The following is a 24,686-nucleotide window of genomic DNA, read 5'->3' as shown; positions in this document are numbered from 1 at the left end:
ACATACTGTCCTTTCTGTCAGTGGCATTCTAAAGAGAATAGAAAGAGGGTAGAGCCAAAAGAACATGCAATGAAATAACTGCTGAATTTTTTTCAAATTTTGCAAAAGACATAAACCTACATATTAATGAAGATGAATGAATCCCAAACTGGATAAATCCAAACAGATCAATACCAAGATGGATCATATTCAAACTTCTAAAAAGTAAAGAAAAAGAGAAAATCTTGAAGGTAGAAAGAGAAAAATGATAATATCAATAGTAGAAAAATAATTGAAATAAAGTGAATTTCTCATTAAATACCATGGATGCTAGAAAGAATGACATAACATTTTCAAGTGCTAAAATAAAATAACTACTACCCGAAACATCTGTGTACAGTAAAAACACCATCTAATAATGAAATAAAATCAAGGCAAATATCAAATGAAGGATAATTAAAAGAATTTGTTACCAGTGGACTTACTTTCAAAAATATAGTAAAAGGACATTCTTGAAACACAGAAAAATGATAAAGTAATATAGGAATATGAGAAATGAAGAAATGATAATAAACATAGTAATATATAAATAAAAGCTATAAAGTTTCTTTTCAAAGTTAGGTTTGATGGTTGAAGCAAACACTATAATACTGCTTGATTGATGCTAAATGTATGCAAAAGAAATATTTAAGTCATTTATATTTTAAATGAGGTATGTTAAAGTGTTAAAGGAAGATAACGATTCTATAGTTCATTTAAACTGGTAAAACATGAATCCAGTAACTATGATACACTAAAAATAGGGATAAATAAAAATGGAATTTTAAAGAAAGATACAAGTAACTTACTGGAGGACTAAATAAAAACAAATCAGAAATGAAAAACACAATAAAAGTAAAATATAAATTGCACATTTAAGCATATATACATCAATAACTATGTTAAATGTTAATGGTTGAGATATAACAGTTAAATCTCACAGTTTGGCAGAGTCTGTGAGAAAATTTCTCAAAGGCTTGGTGGATATCTCAGTGGTAGAGCATTTGCTTAGCATGCAGGAAGCTCTGGCTGGGTTTCATCTCCAGCACTGGAAAATAAATAAATGAATAAAGGATTAATCTTTTTACACTATTGGCATTTCAGGGTGTAGATAGAGAAATCAAGAAGTACTCACAAGGAAATATTCCATTTTATAAAAATTTTTTTCAATACAATAATGTAGTCCAGTTTAAAGTGAAACAATAGAAAAATATGTATTATTCAAATGCTAATCAAAAGATACCCATGGCAGCTTTATGAATAGCAGGCAAATTAGATTTCAGAACACAGAATTACCAGACAGAGAGGGAAATCATAAAAAGATTATTCCTCAAAGAAGGTACAATGATCCCAAATATGTATGCACCAAACAATGCAGATGCAAAAGATGTGAGGCAAAAATGGTTAGAGCTCATAAGAGTAAGAAAACCCCAAAAATATAGTTAGAGACATTTTTACTAATCTCTCAGCAATAGATTAAACTACTAGACAATAAATCAGGGAAGAAAATGGAAGAACTGAACAACACCATGTAACAATAGGAAATAATTAAAATGTGTACAACATTCTATCTAGGAATAACAAATATACATTTTTCCAAGCACCTATGGTCTCTTTTTCCAAAACATCACATTTAGAATTATAAATAAAAACTCAATAAATTTTAAACAATTGAAATCATATCATGTATGCAAACATAAAAAATAGAAATATAATAGGAAATATCTAAATATTTGGCAACTAAAAATATAATTCCAAATAAATTATGAGTCAAGAGAATCCAAAATTATATTGAACTGAGGAAGAGTCAAGAGAATCCAAAATTATATTGAACTACATGAAAATGAAAATGCAACATATCAAAATGGGTAGAATGAAGAAAAACAGTTCTAAGAGGCAAATTTCTCTCACTGAATATACACATTAGGAAAGAAGAAAAGTCACAAATAACTTATCAAATTTTTACCTTAAGAAATAAAGGGTCAAAATAAATAAATTCACATAAAACAAGCAGCATGAAAAATAGTAAATATAAAGACAGGGATCAATGACATTTTAAAAAATTCTCTCATTGACTTCTCTTTTACCAATATATACATGTAACTCTTAAGCCTACATTTTTAATGGAGAAAGTTTTAGACCCAAGTTTCCAACTCTTACTAAATATCTCCATTTAACTTTCTGGATAATATTTGATATATTCTAATATTCATTATCTTTCCATGAGATCTGGTACCATTGTTTCTACATTTCCTATCTTGATGAGTGGTACTCAATGGCCCTAATTAGAAACTTGTGACTAATTCTTGACTTCCCCATTTACACCCTGAAATACTGATATGTTCTCCTTGGTTTTATCTTATTTACAGCTCTCAAGTCAATTCATTATTTATATCCACTGTTGCTACCTTAATTATAATCTTTCAAGTGTAGTAATGTCTGTCTGAAAATTTGACCCCTATCAATCCATTTTTCACACTAATGTGAGAACAGTATTTATGAAACATAAGACTGATCATGTCATGACTTTACTTAAAATATTTTAGTGTCAATTGATCAAAGGACTAACTATATGCTCCTTATCTTTCTTCAAAGCTTTTATGATTTGGTCTATGTACACCTCATCATGTTAATATAATCCTCATCTAAGACTCTATTATTTTTCTAGGTGTAAGTCTTTTATGTATATGAGTCCTCTCAGCTGTGAGTCTGTTTATAATCTGCAACTTCTTTAAGAACCCATCCTTGTTCAACCCCAACAAATGTTTGTCAGATTCTCTTCATCTTCCAAAATTGATCTCTTTAGATGGCTTCCATTTCTCTTTAGATTACATGTCCCTTCAGTTTTCTAAAATACATTCTGTTTATCAATGTCAAGGAGGTGGGAACCATTTAGGGGACTAGAACTGCTTTTTATAGACATAATTGATTTATATCTCTTCCAGATTCAGCAGTAGACAAGTTATTTCATAGTAGCACAGTTTTCTTTATCTGTGATCTGTGAAAAATCCTGATACAATTTTGCACAAGATTATTATAAGAAGATCATGCACACAAAACATTTAATTACAGTGTCGGACATACAGTAAATGCTGAGTAAATTTTCTTGTTATTAATAGACCTATTAGTGGTAGTAGTGGTAATTATAGTATTCCCTCCATATTAGTTTCTGCTTCATAATGACTATTTGCTTAATGTTTATTTAATGAATATATTATCCCTTTGTCCTGAAGGAAATTTTATAAAGGAAGAGGTTTTTGTACTTTTTTCAAGACTAAATGAGTAGAATAGGGATCTAGTTTAGTGGTAGAGTGCTTTAGCATGTGTGAGAAACTGGGTTTGATCTCAATTTTTAAAAAGAGAGACTAATCTTTTACCCTACTTTATTTTTTCAGAAAAGCAAATATTTGTGCATAACCTAAGTCTTTCATTTTACCTGTAATTTTTTTCTCTTTGATGAAAAATAATATTTGAGCATAAATTAAGTTAGGTTACAATGTATTGTTTTTGATACTAATAAGAATGACTACAAGGGCTGGGGTTGTGGCTCAGTGGTAGCACGCTCACCTAGCATGTGGGAGGCCCTGGGTTTGATCCTCAGCAACACATAAAAAATAAATAAAGAAAATAAAGATATTATGTCCAACTAAAAATAAATATTCAAAAAGAAGAATGACTACAACAAACCTCAGTTCTAATTATGGTCAGATTGTCGCATTCATCTAATACTACAAATTAACAAGTGCCAAATAGAGTAGTAAAATAAAACCTAGGAAGCTAATATTAAGTAGAGAGCATTTACAGAAAAAAATGTTGAAATAGCTAATTCAAAATGTGTTTCTACTATTATCAAAAATTTTTCTACTGTCAGACTAGAAACAGCTGTGAACAATACCAAAGTGTCTCTTTGGAAAGTAACTCCATGATACCACCTGTCAGAATGTATCACTTGTTTCAACATAGGGTAGCTTTCAAGTGCTTTTACTCTACAGAGTTCACTGTGTATAATATTCAAAATAAGAAGATTCAAATGACAACCTTAAAACCTCAAATTCTTAAGCATGTTCTTAAAAGTGTTTCCCTTCCATAACTGCTATGACTTAGATTTGTTTTGCTTCCAACAGTGAAGTTTGGTCCTCAGTAGGGTGGTGAAACTTTGAAAAGGCAGGGCCTAGTGAAAATTAGTTGAGTCATGGGGGCACTACCCTTGGAAAAGATTAATGCTGGTCTCATGGAATGAGTGAGTTCTCATGAGAGTGGGTTGTCATAAAGTGAGGCCATCCATGTGCTTGAAATCTTTTACATGCAGCTGGTTCTCTTTCTGCTACTCTATCATGTTATGTTACAATGAGTGGGGAGGAGCTTGTCAGCACACTAGCAAGATGCTGTTTGGACTCTCTATCCATCAGTACTTTGAAACAAGCAAAAATTTTCTTTATAAAACTTTTCTCTATAAAGTTTTCAGCCTCATTTTGTGTTATAGCAACACAAAATGGACTAATACACTGCTAATTGTCAAACTTATTATAGGTAATAATCAGATAATCATAGTACATTCTTGAGTACTTTTTAGGAAGCATTAAAGGCAGTAAATGGGATATAAAATATGATAATATGTATGGTAAGCTACCCTTTGTGTTTAAAGTGGTAATCTATATGTATGTGGGGAGGGATATGTATGCATCTACTTAAAACAGATATATTCACATATAACACATTTTATAATAACCAAGTACTTCTTGCTAAATTTTGGGGTGGAAAAATTGCTGAGGCTAGAGTGAAGAAAGATGGAGAAAAATAGATCCTTTGTAACATTAGAATTTTCTTTTACAAATATGTATGTATTAAATTAGGAAATATTATAAAATTTTGAAAAAAATATTTATCTTTAAAATGATTACAATTGACTTCTTAGATTAAAAAATGCATGCAAAGGTTAGAATAAAGAGTTCTACCCTCAAAATATTATAAAAAACACAAAAAACATACAACTTACATTCATGGAAAACTTATAATTATTTACAAAGTGGATTGCACTGGCAGTAAGTGTTCTAAAGATCTAAAGAAGAAGAGCTGAGGTGGTGCAGGGGACATTTAGTAAAATGTGACTCTGTTAATCATAATTTTTGATATTAAATGAGGTTCTAACATCCCACTTCTGTTTGTTCAGAAGAGTTTCTATTTTCTTTCAACCTGTCAGAATCTATTTCATCTCCTTTCATTAACACTTATCTATTTATTTATTTTTGGTACTGGGGATCAAACTCAGGTTCACTTGGCTACTGAAATACATCTCCAGTTCTAGTTTGTATTTTATTTAGAGTTATGTTCTCAATGAGTTGCTTAGCACCTTGTGTTTACTAGGCTGGCTTTGACCTCAGGATTCTCCTGTCTCAGCCTCCTGAGCTTCTGGCTTGTGCCACCATATCCACACACTTAGTTATTCTTGAAGTTATTAAGTTAATATGTGTCTAATTTGTATAGCATATACAGGTCTGCAGTAATTAAATTGCATTATAATTGACGTCATTTAGTGTTTTCATGATTATTAACTTATTTTGTTAGATTGTATATTTAAATACACTGAAGTAATTTTTCTTTTCAACTAAAATAAATATTTAAATTAATTTCATGTGATTTTAATTTCTAGAAGTTAGAAGGAAAAGTGAAATTAATTCTTATTTTCAAAAGTCTAAAATTTGCTCTTTTGACTTTGAAATTGATAGTAGTATTAATATTTTTTAAAAAAGAAGAGAAAAATGAACTCAATTTTTATCCTTTTTCTTCTCTGTCCCCATTTTAAATAATTTTAGTTTCTTTTCAAATATTAATTTCTTGGCTACTACTTTAGTATACACAACTAATCTTGTTTTATGAGTATTAATTACCTGATGAACATGAAATTTGTGCAACTTAAGCCTTAAATTTAGTGAGGCTTTAATTTGTATCATAAAGCAGTATTGGTTTTCAGAAGGAACCATTAAATCTGATTTTGGCATTGTCTAATTTTTTAAGTCACCTCATGCTTGATTTGTTCTTATACAAACCAATGACACTTTCTGGAAGTAAGTCAATTCATGAAACTTAGGTCAGAAATTTTTACTACACAGGGGAACATGAAGTTTTGAACAACAAGAAATATGGATTAAAATCAGTAAGGGATTACTAGGAATAGTTTAACCTTCAATTCTATGGTTAGCATTCAAAACATGAATATCTCCTATACTGAACTATTTATTTGTAAGCAATCTAATACAAAAATATCAGCCACCACTTTGGAATTTACCACTGTTGTTCTTTTTTATATGAGAAATGATGAAAATGTCTCACTGGTAAGTGGTTATTATACATTGAAGATCTTATTTCAAAACTCCAGAACTTACATATGCAAAATATTTTATTCTTAAGGAAGTTTTGGATATTGGTATGTAATATTTAATATACAGTAACTCAAATGCAATACATAAATATGGCTGAAGCACACAAATATGACCCATAATTTATAAGTCTGAAAAATGATACATGACTTCTTTGATATTCACATTTGAGTTTTTAAGGTACTTAAAACATAATTATACTTATTTTCATCTTAAATTTACTCATTTATTAAGTGGGTAGTATATGCCATAAGCTTTGCTAAGCACTTTATTTAGATAAAGGCATTTTGATCCTACATAAATGCTATGATATCAGGAACTACTATTATTACAATTTTAGAGAGAGACTAAAGCTGTCAGAGGGGAAAAGCCGTCAGAAATAGGATTCTAATTCAAACTATCTTCTTAAAGATTCAATGTCCTCATATTGACCTCTAAGTTCAATGAAATTTTGATCAAAATCCCATTCATTCATTTCAAGGTGAAAATTGATGAAATGATTCTAAAATATATACAGAAATGTAAAGGGCCAAGATGAGTCAACATAGTTTTGAAATAGTAGTACAAGTTAGAGAAGGTATACCACCAAACATTGAGATTTTTTTAAAATAAAACTATAGTAATAAGGGTAATGTGTTACTGGCATAAAGATACATAGACAAACAGAAAGAAGCAGCAGAAGAAAAGAATCCAGAGATACTCATACATTGATCTATGCTTGGTTTATGACAAAGATAACATAGTAGGAAGGTGGGGGAAATTATAAACATTTTAACAAATTGTGTTAGATCAATTGATTATCTATATGGAATAAATGAATCTTGATTCTTATTTCACATTCTACTGGATTGTAAAAGGAGGTTTTAAGTGATAATATAGAGGAAAATGTTCATATATCGCAGGCAACTTCTACCCCCAGATTTTGTAAACAATACAATGAGACTCTAGCTATAAAGGAAAAGATTGTTGTATTAGGATGTACAAAAATCAAGAATCTTGGGATCAGAAGCTATCATTCAGAGAGTAAAATGCAATATATAATTGAGAGGATATTTTGAATATGTAGGATCAATAAAGTACAAATATCATGTGTAGATTGTCTTCTGTGTAAATTAAAAAGATAAGCCTAGAGAAAAATAGGAGGATATTCAAATGGCATATAAATGTATGAATTGGTGCTAAATATTAGTAATTACCAGGATATTATTAATATGATTCACAATGTCATGTCATGTGTTGGAGACACTTTGATTTTGGCACTCTCATAGCTTGCTATGGTAGCAAAAATTGCTATAACTTTGGAAAGTAATTTGTCAGTATACTATTCCAGCTGAATATAAGCATATTCTACTACACAGTAATTACGGAACAGGAATTACACACACACACACACACACACACACACAAAAGATGTTCATAACAACCTTGTAGTAAAACCAGAAGCAACAAAACTATCCATCAATGATGGAATGATTAAACTACACTACTCTAAAGCAATGAAAAGAAATCAAATGGCTTATGCCCAATAACATGGAAAAACTTTTCAAACAATGTTGAGTGAAAATGCTCAAGTTTTTAAAAAAACATACCATGTTATTCTATTTATACAATATTCAAACAGAAGCAGAATTTAACCATAGTGTTGAAAGTCAAGACAGTGGTTATAATGGTCAGGCTGGCAGAGTTAGTTATTTTTTGGTAGCATGAAGGAGTTGACAACTACTGATTGCTAAAATATCTTCAACAAATGGTGCTGGGAGAACTGGAAATGCATATGCAACAAAATGAAATTGAATCACTTTCTCTCACCATGCATAAAAGTTAACTCAAAATGGATCAAGGAGCTAGGAATCAAACCAGAGACTCTGCATCTAATAGAAGAAAAAGTTGGCCCTAATCTCCATCACGTGGGGGCAGGCCCCAAATTCCTTAATAGGACACCTATAGCACAAGAGTTAAAACCAAGAATCAACAAATGGGACAAATTCAAACTAAAAAGTTTTTTCTCAGCAAGAGAAATAATGTGTGAGGTAAATAGGGAGCCTACATCCTGGGAACAAATTTTTACCCCTCACACATCAGAGAGAGCTCTAATCTCTAGAGTACACAAAGAACTCAAAAAGTTAAACAATAAAAAAAAAATAAATAAATACCCCAATCACAAATGGGCTAAGGACTTGAACAGACACTTCTCAGAAGAGGATATACAATCAATCAACAAATACACGAAAAAATGTTCACCATCTCTAGCAATCAGAGAAATGCAAATTTAAATCTCATTCCAGTAAGAATGGCAGCCATTATGAAACAATAACAAGTGCTGGTGAGGATGTGGGGAAAAGGGTACATTTGTACATTGCTGGTGGGACTGCAAATTGGTTCAGCCAGTTTGGAAAGCAGTATGGAGATTCCTTGGAAAGCTCGAAATGGAACCACCATTTGACCCAGCTATTCACCTTCTTGGACTATACCAAAAGACCTAAAAAGAGCATATTACAGGGACACAGGCACATCAATGTTTATAGCAGCACAATTCAGAACAGCTAGACTGTGGAACCAACCTAGATACCCTTCGATAGATGAATGGATAAAAAAAATGTGGTATTTATACACAATGGAATATTACTCAGCACTAAAAAATAACAAGATCATGGCATTTGCAGGGAAATGGATGGCATTAGAGTAGATTATGCTAAGTGAAGTTAGCCAATCCCTAAATAACAAATGCCGAATGTCTTCTCTGATATGGGGAGGGGTGACTCAAAATGGGATAGGGAGGAAAAGTATGAGAAGAAAATTACCACTAAATAGGGAAGAGAGGTGGAAGGGAAAAGGAGGGAGAAGGGGAATTGCACAGAAGATGGAAGGAGACTCTCATCATTATACAGAATACATGTATGATGTTGTGAGGGGGAAAAAAAAGAGAAGTGTGTCAATTAGATTGGGTAGAGAGAGTGATGGGAGGGGAAGGGAGGATAGGAATTGCGGCAGAATAAAATAGACATTATTATTGCTGCATGTATATAGGTGACTGTATGACCAATGTGATTCTGCAACCTGTATAATCAGAAAAATGAGAAATTATACCCCAATTGATTCAAATGTATTATATGTCAAGATCATTGTACTGACATGTAATTAAAACACATAAAATAACTTTTGAATTTTCAAAAGTTTGTCCTAGCCTAAAACTATCATTAGCTAAAATGTGAAATTGAGAAGGTTCTGTCATTTGTGATTCATTATTCTCTTCTATTCTCAAGGTGATACATTTTAATAAATACTTGAATACCCCAAAAAATAAAATAAAAAACGTATAAAAGTGTGTTTTTTGACAAAGAGGAGAATAGAAAGTTTAAGATTTTATAAGTTATATCCGTTTATTTGGCCTTGTTCATGGGCTGAGGGAAGATATTTTACAAATGAAGGCCATTGAATTAAAAATAGAAAAAAATGAAAAACTCAATATTTTTGGATATTGAATGCTTCAACCCAGGTTGATATCAGAGTAATTCAAAATTAAATTAGGGTGGCAGAAAATTGTGAACAAGGTGACACTATTCTTCAGCAATGTGGAAAAATTATATGAAGGCCAAATTTTGAGTGATAGAAATGGTTATAGTAATGCAGGACATTGAGAGGTAGGTTGAACAGCCAGATTTTGAACCAGTAAACCTTCAGTTTCTATAGTATACCTATAGCACATTCAAAATGTAGACCTTGGTAGTTGTGTAAGCCGGGATAGTTGTTTTGAGCTATTGTTTATCCAGCTTTTCCACAAATACCAGAGCCAAAAAAAGTAATTTCTTTAAAGAGAAGCTAAGTGTAAAAATGGAATTTAGAGCACATCTATTGCAGAGGAAACTTTTAAAAGTCCTATTTCATTATTAAAGCCAATATACTTAGCATTCTACGACAACCTATGCTTACATTTAAATAAATAATTTTGGTTTTGTCCTAATCTTCTTAATAAAGTTTCTAATAAAGCAAATGTGTCTCTATAAATGATGTTGGGAAAATTCAATCTCAGTACACAAAAAATTGGATCATTTCCTTATTAACACACACAAAAATTAATTCAAAATGGATCAAAAACTTAAATATAGGAGCTAAAACTGTAATACTTTTAGTAAACTGGAAGAAAATCTTGATGAGTTTCAATTTGAAAATAATTTCTTGGGTGTGACACTAAAAGTAGAGGAAACACAAGATACATAGATAAATTGGACTTTATCAAATTAAAAGTTTGTTCATTTAAGTGCACTAGTAATAATAAAAAGGGAGTGACAAAATAGGAAAAATATTTACAAATCACATATTTCATAAGGCATTAATATCCAGAATATATGAAGACCTAAATTTAATAAGAAAACATCCAAACAACTTGATTTAAAAATGGGTAGAAGACTTGAAAAGATATTTCTCCAAACTGGATTTAAGAGTGTCCAAAAATCACATGCAGGGATTTTCAGCATCAGTAATAATTATGAAAATGCAAATCAAAGTCACAATGAGACTATTATCTAAAAAGCAGAAAATAACAAGTATTGTTGAAGGTGTAGAAAAGTTGAAAGACTTTTGCATTGTGAGTGAGCATGTAAAGTTGTTCAGCTGCTATAAAACTGGCATGGTGGTTCTTCAAAAAGTTAAACATATAATTAACATGTGACCTGAAAGTTTCACTTCTGGTATATACTCTAAAAGACTGAAAGCAGAGACTCGACCAGATATCTATACACCCATGTCCATAATAACATTATTCACAATATCCAAAAGGTGGAAGAAACTAAAATGTGCATTGACAGATGAGTGGATAAATAAAATATTACAATATATGTGTGTGCATTTATATATTCTATACATATATTCCAAATATATGTTCTATAAATATTTGTATATATAATGGAATGTTGCTCACTCTTAAGATTTTTTGAGCAATTTTTATGAGAGCATTATTGTTATACATAGTGAGATAATTTTGACAAAATCATACATGAAAGGAATTTGATTTCAATATCCATTTTCAACTCATTTTTCTCCTCTTCCCCCTCCCCCTATCTTTCTTATTCTACTCTATTGATCTTCCTTTCATTTCTTTATTTCTTTATTTTTATTATTTATTTATTTATTTTTTTTTAAAGAGAGGGGGGAGAGAGAGAGAGAGAGAGAGAATTTTTTTTTTAATATTTATTTTTTAGTTCTCGGGGGACACAACATCTTTGTTGGTATGTGGTGCTGAGGATCGAACCCGGGCCGCACTCATGCCAGGCGAGTGCGCTACCGCTGAGCCACATATCCAGCCCTATTTATTTATTTTTGATTGGTACTTTTTACATATGCATAAAGGTAAAATTCCCTTTGGTACATTTATATATGCATATAACATGATTTTGTTTAATTCATTGTATATTTCCTCTCGTTTCCTTTCCTTCATCCCTTTCTGTTACTCTCCATTTTGTACTCCACCAATCCTCCTTATATCTTTATGATATGTAATCCCACCTTCACTATCTTGTTTCATTTATTTTGGTCTAGCTTCCACATATTAGAGAAAACTTATAACCCTTGACTTTCTGAGTCTGGCTTATTCACTTAGCATGATGTTCTCTATTTACATCTATTTACTATCAAATTCTATTATTTCAACCTTATTATGGCTGAAAAAATATATATTTGTACACATTAAATGAAATTCTGACACATGTTACATTATGGATGAACTCTGAAGACATTATGCTAAGTGAGATATGAAAAAATCTAGTCACAAAATTAAATATTGTGATCCCAATATTTAAGTCTAAAATAGTCAAATTCATAGGGGAACAAAAGTGGTTGTTAGGGGCTGGTGGTGAAACAGAGGGCTGTATTTTAAATGTGTATGGATTTTTTGCTTTAGAAGATGTAAAATTTATAAAGACGAATAGTGCCATCTATAGTAGGGTGAATGTGTTGAATGCCCCTGAACTGTCTTTCCCCTTAAAATGTCTAAAATGGTAAATTTTATGTAATGTATATTTTACTATAATAAAAGTTGTGCCAAAATGTATAGGACTAACATTTGCATGTTTGTGTTACTTAGTACCTATCAACTCACTCTTTCTTTATCTACAACCTCTTCTGTGAGATGTTACCACCTATTTTAAAAAAAACCCAGATTTGGCGGAGTAGCTTGAGTTCAAACTCATCCACCTAAGTTAATAAGAGAGGTACTCTTAATAACTGATTCTCAAATACTGCCTCCAAAGCACAGTTCATCTTTGCGAAAGGTTTCTAACATGCAATTTAGAAAGAAGGAAAATACAATATGTTTTCCATAAGTGCAGATGATTTCATTTAAATGATTAAATGATTCCATTTAAAGGACTGCCCTTGGCTGGCAGAAGAAACTATGGTACATCCACATGCAATGCATTCAAGGCTACTGCAGAAAAAAAATATGGTCTTATTTATATGTATTGCTATGAGAGAGTGTCAAAGTTATGTACAATATTCTACTATTTGTCGTAGAATGGGATATATTATATGTGTATTTGCTTATGTTTAAAATATGAGAGAACAAATTTGAAAATAAGGTTACTTATGGGATAAAAGAGTGAGTAGGGTAGAAGAAAATAGAAAGTAGATTTCTTTGAAGATGTTTTATAGATTGGCATTCTAAGCCATATAAATATTTTAACTAATTAAAAAAGCAAAATAAAAATGAAGAGCTAGAGAGCAAAATGAAATAAATTAACTGAACTATGTGCTACTTAATAGCTCAACTATGGATAAAGAATATCTTTCAAGTAACTTTAAAATATAGTGATTTGGCATACATCCCTAGTACAGTATATTTTATAGACACTAGACAACTTCTGTCAAGAAATTTTAAAATACAGTAATTGTCAGTGAATCTATAGTGATCTGAATCCTAAGATCAAATATAAATAACAAAAGCATAATCTGCTTTTTGTAGCTACATTATAAGTAAGAATACTAAAAGTGGTATTCTGAAATGTAGTTAAATCCAATTTTGTTTCAAAAAGAATTGATTTTCAATATATGACAAAGTAAATGAAAAAGTAAAAATCAAAAAATAATAATAATAAAGCAAAGTTATAATCCTAAATCAAAATGAAGAAACACTTAATTATGATATATCAATTATTTTTAAATTTCTGATTTCACTGTATTTTTAAGAACTCATTTGTTAACTTTGGAAGATATCAGGAAACAAACCTAGTATTCTCACTAAACATCTATCATACCTTTAATGAATGAAATATATCTCAGGTTAATAATATCTTGAAGATTTTACAAGGGAAAGTTTTTCTTCATAAAGGTATTCCTATGAATGAAAAATGAAGGCACAATAATACACATAGAAAATTTCATTTTTGCAAAACCTCATGAAAAAATAGATATAGGCAACAATTATCAATGTCTGATAAAACCTTCAGACAAAAAGCAAATGTAGAACTTTATGATCATTAATCAAGCTGATGATATCTGAAATTTTCTGATCAATTTTAACACCACAAAAACAGAGATATTTAAGTTGGGCACAGTGATGCATGCCTATAATCCCAGCAATTCAGGAGGTTGAGGAAGGAGATAGCCTCAGCAACTGAGTGAAAACCTGTCATAAAACAAATTATAAAAAGGACTAGGTGTGTAGTTCAGTGGTAGAGCACTCTTCAATGAAAAATTAGTACCAGAAAAAAATAGATAGACTTAGTCCATACTACCAAAAGTCATCTATGGATTTGATGCAATTCTTATCAAAATTCCAGTGTCACTCCTCACAGAATTAGAAAATTAATCCTAAAATTTAAATGGAACTCCAAATTATGAAAGGAATTTTGGCTAAAAGAACAAGGCTGGGTGCCGCAACCCGGCTGGGCACAGAAGCACGAACCGCTCAAGCGGGAAACAAAACTTTATTTAAAAAAGCCGCCAGCGTTCCGTGTGCCCTGCTAGCAAGCCGGTCGACCCACATGTGTCACTGGAACCGGGCGCCCGGACCTCCCCCGGAAGTTCCCTCCTACTATCCTTCCCCAACCAATGGGAACTCTCCCATTACATGAGTGACAAGAGTAACCTGAGTCCTGTAACAGGCCGAGGTGAACAGCAGGAGTCCAATTTTCATATGAATGTAAAGCTTAACATAATCATATCATCTCAATGGCTAGCTGGCAGTCACCTAAACCAAAGGTGCCATGTATCATAATACTTTTGCTGTGGCTCCTAGCAGCTGGGGGGGAATGGGATGTAGCTCACTGGCAAAGTGTCTGCCTTGTATTCACAAAGCCCTGGGTTTGACCCCCAGCTCCCCCCCCCCAAAAAAAAAAAAAGAACAAGGCAGTAGGTATCACAGGATCTTACTTCTAAATATACTACAAAGCTATAGTAGTAACCAAAAACTGTGGTATTGGTACATTATATTATATAAAAAATTGGAATGATGTATTCACAGATGTACATACATAATTTGGTCAACTTCATTCCCCAGTTCTTCCCCTTCCCCTTCCATCCTCTATTCCCCTTGACTCCCCAAGTTACTCTATTTTCATGAGATCTCCATTTTTATTCCTTTTTCTCCCTTTTAACATATAAATAGACATAAAATCAATAGAATGGATGAAGCCCATCAGGGAGAGGGTGAAGTGGAAGGAAAGAGGAAGTACTGGGGATTGAAATGGAGCAAACTCTCTTATATGGATTTATAAATATGTCAAAATGAACTATAGCTATAATGCACTAATAAATATTTAAAAAGAAGAAAGAATATGGTATTGACTATGTCCATCAACCAATATATGGATAAAGAAAATGTGGGACATAAATGCAATTCTATAAAAAGGATGAAATACTATCATTTGGAACAACATGTATAGAACTGAAGATCACTTTGTTCAGTGAAATAACATGAAGACAACCATAGAGAGACAAGTATCACATGATGTCACATCCGTGCTATCTAAAAAGAAAAGTGGATCTCAATCCTGGTACCTTAGGAGACTAAATGAAGAGAATCACAACTTCAAAATCAGTCTCAGCACCTTAGCGAGGGCCTGAGCAACTTATACCCTGTCTCAAAACAAATTATAAAAAGGGATGGAGATGTGGCTCAGAGGTTAAGTGCCTCTGGTTTCAACTCCACTCCCCAAAGTAGATCTCATAAAATTTGAGAAAAAAATGGTAATTACCAGAGGCTTGGCATGGTGGTGGAGTTGACCAATATGCAATAAGTTGTAATTAGGAGTAAGAAGTAATGATGTTATTGTACAGCAGGTGATACAGACAATGATGATGCACTGCTTATTTCAAAAAACTAAAGGAAAGAATTTTGAATATTTTCACCATATAGAATGATAAATGTTTGATGAGTTAAATATGTTTACCCTGATATGAACGTTGTCCAATGTATACATGTATCAAAATACCACATGGTACCCTATAAAGATGTTCAAGTTTTATATTTTATGTGTCAGTTAAAACTGAATTCAAATTAAATTTTAAAAAAGCAACTCCAAATACATTAAAGACTTAAATATAAGACTCAAAACTATAAAATATAGGGAAGAAAATATTTCAAGACATACTAGAACAAAACATAGGGAAACACTTCAGGACATTGACATGGGAAAAGCCATTTTAGGATATGACCCCAAAAGCACAGGCAACAAAAGCAAAAACTGACCAATTTGAGATTATAACAAACTAAAAAGTTTCTGCATAGCAAAATAAATAATCAACAGAGCTAAGGACAACCTGAAGAATGGGAAAAATATTTGCAAACTATATATACAAAAAGGGGTTAATATCTGGAATTATAAGAAACTCAACTCAATATTAAAATAATAATGTTAATCTAATTAATAAGTAGGCTAAGGGTCTGAGTAGACATTTGCAAAAGATGGCATACAAATAGTTAGCATATATGGGAAAAATGGTCAACATCACAAGCTATCAAGGAAAAAAATCAAAACTACAATGAAATATTACCTTACCTTACCACAGCAGAACTGGCTATTAACAAAAAGTCAAAAAATCAGAAGTCTTGGTGAAAATTAGGAGAAAGGGAAACTCTTGCACATTATATATGGGAATAAAAATTAAAATATTCTAGAAAAATTAACTGGAGTTCCCTCAAAATATTAATATAGCATTGCTATATGATTTACTAATCCCACTGCTGGGACATATACTCCAAGCTGTTCTAATTCTTATGTAGAAAAGTCATCTGCACTCTCCTGTTTGTTGCACAATTACTCACATTAACCTGAATATGGAACCTATTTCATTGTAGTTTTGATTTTCATTTCCCTGAATGCTAGTGATGTTCAGTGTTTTTCCTCTATATGTTGTCCATTTGTATGTCATCATTTGAGAAACAATTATTCATGTTCTTAGCCTATTTATTATTCCAACCTAAAAGTCCATCAATGGATAAATTGAGAAAGAAAATGTGGTGTGTGTGTGTGTGTATCTATATATAACTGAATGCTATTCACTCATAAAAAAGGGAAGACTTGTTATTTGCAACAGTGTGGATGAACCTGGAGGATATTATGCTAAGTGAAATAATCCAGGAACAAAAAGAGAAATACCACATCATCTCACTCACGTATAGAATAAAAAACAAAACAAAACAAAAACAAAAACAACTTGATCTCATAAAAGTTGAAAGTACAGCATATTGGTTACCAGATGTGAGAAGAGTAGAGAAGAAGAGGGATGGGAAGTGTTGACCAACAGGTACAGAACTACAATTAGGAGAAATAAGTTCTGGTGTTTTATGGCACAGTGGGGTGAATATGGTTAACAATAATCGGCTGTATATTTAAACTAGCTAGAAGGACTTTCAATGTACTCAACATAAAGAAACAAGAAAAGTTTAAGGTGAGGGATGTGTTTATTGACCTGATTTGATCCTTATCCAAGTTATGTATGAACTGAAACACCATATTTACTTTATAAACATGTATAACTATTATGTGCCAATGAAATGTAGAGATATTTAGACATATGCAACATTTAAGGCAAATACACATATCCATTTATGATGCATTCTTACCATAAACTTGAACCTAATAATCTATAGTCAGTTGATAGCTTATTAGAAATATGAGGGACTAAGGACCATATAAAATGATAACAAAGATGTCTCAATGTATAAATTGCAAAGGAATAATACAAGACATTGAGTACAATACCTACAATTTAAAGAAGACAAGAGTCAATTAAATCAAATACAATGTATAGACTTTATTTAGATTCCAATTTGAACAAATTGTGCAAATTGAAACAAAAATGAGACAATTGAAGAAAATTAAACACTGCCTACATTGCCAATAATGGTATAGCATTTTAGGTGTGATCATGTTATTATGGTATAGTTTAAAAATAGGACCTTATAATTTAGATTCATGTATTGAAATAATTTTGAATGGACAGATGTGCTATCTGGAATCTTCTTCAAAATAATCCATTGAAATAAGGCATAAGGAAATTGCTGAGGCTATAGATGAAACAACATTATCTGTTCATTGATAACTGTTGGAGTTTGATATGGATACATGAAGTTACATTATACAATGATATATATATATATATATATATATATATATATATATATAGAGAGAGAGAGAGAGAGAGAGAGAGAGAGAGAGAGAGATTTGTCAATGGACTTTATTTTTTTTATTTATATGCAGTGCTGAGAATCAAACCCAGGGCCTCACTCATGCTAGGCAAGTGTTCTCCTACTGAGCCACAATCACTACAATGTTTTTTCCATTTTTTAAAGTTTGAATTTTCCATAGTGAATGCTCAGATGTAAAATGACTATCTTTTATTATTGTATTTAATTCCCCCTAATTTGTTTTGAAATATTCTTTTTTAGTAGAAAGTACATTTGATATTTTTAAGGAACTGATTTCACAAAATTAGAAAATAACTGCATGATGTTAGTCATGCCATTTGTAAATGTAACCCTTTGCTTGTACAAAATTCAAAAATCCTGGAATCATGAGTCTCACCATATTCTATTCTATCCTGTTGAAACAGGGATGGATACATATGTACAAGAAACTTATAAATTATATGTACATTCATGATTAATTTTTAAAAATTTTAATTCTAAACTTATTTAGTCGTAAAAAGAATTTGCAAAAATAATACAGATATCCCATATATCCCTGACCCAGTTTTCTTTAATGTTTACATATTGCAGAATTATAACAAATTTTAAGAAATTAGTCAATTAAAATTGGTGCAATATTACTAAATAATCACAAGATCTTAGTCAATTTCCTCACTATTTTCATGAATGTATTTATTTTACTTTAATATTTAAAAATGTATTTATTTTACTTAAATATTTTCTTTTATTGCTATATCATAATGTATGATCTAGTATTCTAATGCTTGTTTTATTTTTACTTTAATGGATTAAGAATGGTAAGGTATTCTAAATCACTAGGAATTCAAATATTTTATACTTTTTAACTGTTTATTCCAATCTTTACAGATGTTTCAAACACATAAAATTAAACATTAATTTTTAATTTTTTAATTAACTTTTTAATTTTGGTAAAATATACATAATGTAAATTTACCATTTTAACCACTGGTAAGTGTTAAGTTCAGTGGCATTAGGCATATTCAAAATCTATCACCACCACCCAACTCCAGAATCCTTTTATTATCCCAAATGCAATATTATAGTCATTAAATAATTTCCCACTGCACCCTTTTTCCAGAACCTGGTAAGTACTATTCTATTCACTGTGTCTAATGAATTTGAGTATTCTATATACCTCAAATAAGTGGAACTACAAAAAATCTGTTTTTTTTTTTTGCATCTGGTTTATTTCACTGACCATAATATCTTCAGGGTTTATCCATGTTGTAGCATGTGTCAGAATTTCACCCCTTTTAAGTATATGCAAACAACATTTTGCTTCTCCATCAACCACTTATGGGCCTTGGATTATGTCCACCTTTTTACTACTATGAGTATACTGCTTATGAACGTGTGTGTTCTAATGTCTATTCAAGCCTGATCTTCAATTCTTTTGGGTACACACCTAGCAGTGAAATGACTAGATCATATGTTATTTTTGTATTTAATTTTCTGGGGAACAACCATAGTGTTTTCATTGAGGTTCCACTATTTATATTCACTCCAGTAAGAAATGAGGATTCTGGTTCCTCCTTTTTCATTTTTTAAGATTTATTATTTTATTGCATACCTTATAATAAAACAAAGCCCAAACACACATTCCCCCAACATCAGGGAAAGAGCTTACATCTTTCTTGCGTAGCCATCTTTAAAGCAGGCCATACTGTTTATTTCTATATATACCCCTACATACTTCTCTCCCCTCAAATATTTATATCCCAACTATAAAAATGGAGCTGCAAAGGGTTTTTAAAAAGATAAATGACATCTTTTTTGCCCTTGTTATTATACAAACACTTTAGGTGACTCAAGAACATGAAAGTAATGAGGAAAAAAAACCCTAATGAAGAAATGGAATCTCTGTTAGCTGTAACAAGTAGCTATTATCATTTGTTGAACTGGCACCTTCCTGACAGATCAGTCTGTAGGGACATGGGCACATGAATTGGGGTGACAGACATGAGCCTGGTGATTGCTTCTACATATTTCCAGAAGGCACATATCTTCCACACCCTTTCTTAAGTAACTAAAGACAAACTACAGGAGAATCCAGTATTTAGATTCTGCCCACTCTGAGGTATTAAATGCATAAGGAAAAGATTAGTTATATCCAAGATGCATGCAATAAAAATATTTTTAAACCAACATGGTTAAGTGTTAAGATTTTTAGAAATCAAAATATTTATTCACATAATTTTAAACTAAAGTCAAAGAAAGAAAATTTCAGAACCATATCTCTAATGAACATAGATGCAAAAATCATCAATAAAATTCTGGAAAATTTAATAAAAACATATCAAAAATATAGTACAACATAATCAAGTGGGGTTCATCCCAGGGATGCAAGCTTGGTTCAACATATGGAAATCAATAAATGTAAATCATCATGTCAATAGACTTAAATGTAACAATAATATGATCATCTCAATAGATGCAGAAAAATTAGTCAACAAAATATAGCACTCCTTCATGTTCAAAACACTAGAAAAACTAGGGATAACAGGAACATATCACAACATCAGAAAAGCTATCTTTGCTAAGCCCCAGGCCAACATCATTCTAAATGGAGAAAAATTGAAGGCATTCTCTCTAAAAACTGGAACAAGACCAATTCTATTTAACATAGTTATTGAAACACTGGCCAAAGCAATTAGACAGATGAAAGAAATTAAAGGGATATGGATAGGAACTAAGAACTCAAATTAGCACTATTTGCCGATAATATCATTCTTTACATAGAAGACCCCAAAAAATGCCACAAGTAAACTTCTAGAACTAGTAAATAAATTCAGCACAGTAGCAAAATACAAAATCAACACCCATAAATCAAAGGCATTTCTGTATATTTGTGACAAATTCTCTGGGACAGAACAAGGAAAACTGCCCCATTTACAATAGCCTCAAAAAAGAAAAATACTTGGGAGTCAATGAAAGAGGTGAAAGATCTATACAACAAAAACTACAGAATGTTAAAGAAAGAAATTAAAGAACAACTTACAAGATGGAAAGATCTACCTTGCTCTTGGATAGGCAGAATTATTAATATTGTCAAAATGACAATACTGCCAAAAGCACTATACAGATTTAATTCAGTTCCAATCAAAATCCCAATGACATTCCTCATACAATAGAAAAAAGCAATCATGAAAATCACCATGAAAAAAAAGAGACTAAAAAAAAATAGACTCAGAATAGCTAAAGCAATCCTTAGCAAGAAGAGTGAAGCAGATAGCATCACAATACTAGATCTTAAACTATATTACAGAGCCATACTAACATAAACAGCATGGTATTGGCACCAAAACAGACTGGTAGACCAATGGTACAGAATAGAAGACACAGAGACAAACCCATAAAATACAGTTATCTCATACTAGACAAAGGCACCAAAAAACATATATTGGAGAAAAGATAGCCTCTTCAACAAATGGTGCTGGGAAAACTGGAAATCCATATGCAACAAAATGAAATTAAACCCCTATCTCTCACCATGCATAATACTCAACTCAAAGTGGATCAAGGACCTAATAATTAAACCAGAGACATTGCATCTATTAGAAGAAAAAGTAGGCCCAAACCTTTATCATGTCAGATTAGGCCCCAACTTCCTTAATACAACCCCTATAGTGCAAGAATTAATATCAAGATTCAAACTAAAAACTTCTTCTCAATCAAAGAAACAATTAGTGAGGTGAAGAGAGAGCTTACAATTTCGGAACAAATTTTTACCACATGCACATTAGATAGAGCACTAATCTCTAGTAATATAAAGATTTCAAAAATCTTAACACCAAAAACATAAATAACCCAGTCAATAAACGGGCCAAGGAACTAACAGGCACTTCTCAGAAGGAGATCTACAATCAATCAAGAAATATATGAAAAAACGTTCAACATCTCTATTCATTAGAGAAATGCAAATCAAAACTACTCTGGGAGTAGTTAAAGATTTCATCTCACTCCAGTCAGAATGGCAGCTATAGAGAATACAAAGGACAATAAGTGTTGGCAAGGATGCGGGGTAAAAGGTCCATTCATACATGCTGGTGGGACTGCAAATTGGTGCGGCCAATATGGAAAGCAGTATATAGAATCCTTGGAAAACTGGGAATGGAACCACCATTTGACCCAGCTATCCCACTCCTTGCTCTATACCCAAAGATTTTGTCAGTATAGTCATTTTAAAAATAATATATACTACAGGGACACAGCAACATCAATGTTTATAGCAGCACAATTCACAATAGCTAAAATGTTTAACCAAACTAGATGGCCTTCAGTAGATGAATGGATAACTAAAATGTGGCATACATACACAATGGAATATTACTCAGCAATATAAGAGAATAAAATCATGGCATTTGCAGGTAAATAGATGGAGTTGGAGAATAAAATGCTAAGTGAAGTTAGCCAATTCCCCCCCCCCCCAAAAGATGCCAAATGTTTTCTCTGATTTAAGGATGCTGATTCATAATGTGGTGGGGGTGCATGGGAGTGCTGCAGTCTGGCTGGGCACAATTCAGGAGCCACTTGTCAAAAGAAACTAACTTTATTTTTAGAACTACAAATGCCAAACAAACCAGCTCCTCAGGAAAAATCCCTCAGAGCCCTACTGCCACCACCAGCTTCCCACAAGCCTCTCACACCCACACAAGCCTCACCACCTCCCAAAATCCTCCTGCTCTTGAGGCCGATTGGCTGGGTCGCGTGGGCAGAGCCAAAGAAGTCCCCCAATGAGCAGCTCCATGGTCTGAAAGGGCAGGGAAACAGCCCAATGAACATCACTGCAGAGGAGCCAATCAGCTAGATGTTGCTGGGGCCGCTGTGAGCCAATCATCAGCTGGCAGTCTGAAGGGCGGGGAAACAGCCCAATGAACATCACCGCAGAGGAGCCAATCAGCTAGATGTTGCTGGGGCTCATCAGCTGGCAGCTGGAAGTTTGCTGGCAGCTGGAAATTTGCTGGGGCCCCTTTGGCTGTGACTCTCAACATGGGAGGATTAGATGAACTCTAGATAGGGCAAAGGGAAGGGAGGTTAAGGGAGGGGGCATAGGGATAGGAAAAACAGTAGAATGAAGTGGACATCATTACCTTAAGTACATGTACATGATTGGTGTGACTTTACTTTTTGTACAACCAGAGATATGAAAATTTGTGCTCTGTATGTTTAATATGAATTGTAATGCATTCTGCTGTCATATATAACAATTTATAATCTAAAATAAATAAATAAATAAATAAATAAATAAAATTAAGATATTTTATGCAATTGCAACTATTTTTTAAAAATTTATACAAATCAAATGAATTTCCCTCTCTCTGTTTCTTACATTTTCTTAATGCCCCATATATCATATATTCTCATAGGTGTATGTCATATTTTCAAATTCATAAAAATATAATAAAGATAAATATGAAGTTTAAAATAAAGTTTTAATTCATTTTGAAATTCAATTGATCATTTTTTAAATAAACTTTGTTGCCTGGGCTTTTGATGTTATATCCAAAGAGTCATTAGTAAGCTCTGTTTTTCTTATTTATATGTTTACCATGTCCTTTTTTTCTGAAATTTGGGGTTTTGAAAGCATATATACTTCTCCAAGTCTTTGTAGATTGCTTCCATATAGATATAGTCTTGTAATCATTACTATATTTATAATGTATCTGTATAGATACAGTCCTTTAGTAAGTCCTATTAATCAGTACACAATTTCTGAACCTAGGAGTCAGCTTAATATGACACTTAAGGTCTTTCCAGTTCTTTTCTGAATGTGCCACTTGCCTATGCCAGTATGTGACTTTTCCCATACTTTTTACATGGCTGTTTTTGATGTCTTAATTTCTCAAAAGTTCTGGTCTTAACTCCTCCTTGGGACTTTAAATGTGCTATTTTATATCTATCTACCTATCTACCTACCTATCTATCTACCTATCTACCTACCTATCTATCTATCATCATCATCATCATCATCATCATCATCATCACTTACGTCTAATCTCTTGTCCAAGATACATGTGGTTCCACAATTCCCCTGAAGCTTTCATGACCAGTGGCTGCCACTTTTCCCTACCTGTTATCCAAGATGGATGACACAGACCAGTCCTTTGGACAACCCCAAAATAAGCTACTATGTTACATAAAAAGCCTGTTGTCTTCCCTTGAGTGCAAGGCTGAGTATTAGGAACTGGGCTCCTACCTCTTTCCAAACCAGGATTACACCATACCTACAAGATGGTAGAGTATTAAATGGTACAGAATTTCCTACCATTTTGAATGTGGCTTTTTCCTAATTGATTGTTCACCTGATTGCAATAGCAGTATGACTGTTGTCTTTAGTTCCTATAAGGTTTGTCCAGCCAGTTTCTTGTTTGTCTGTCTGTCTTTCTTCTTTTTTTAAGGTTTCCATGAGGGAATAAGTTCATGGAACTTCCTCATCTGCCATTTTGCTGCTATCACCTTATTCATTTTTTTTTTTTTTACAATTCATTCTAAAGGTTTAAAACCTCTCCTTTACACTCATGTTTAATAAATATGTAATCTTACAAGCATAACTGATAAAAAATATGAATAATAATTACTTTCTCTGTGTAAGATTATTACTCATCTGATAGAAACAAAAGAATCCA

Source organism: Urocitellus parryii, chromosome X, assembly GCF_045843805.1.
Source record: "Urocitellus parryii isolate mUroPar1 chromosome X, mUroPar1.hap1, whole genome shotgun sequence".
In the NCBI taxonomy this organism is placed as follows: Eukaryota; Metazoa; Chordata; class Mammalia; order Rodentia; family Sciuridae; genus Urocitellus; species Urocitellus parryii.
This window is presented reverse-complemented; position numbering follows the sequence as displayed.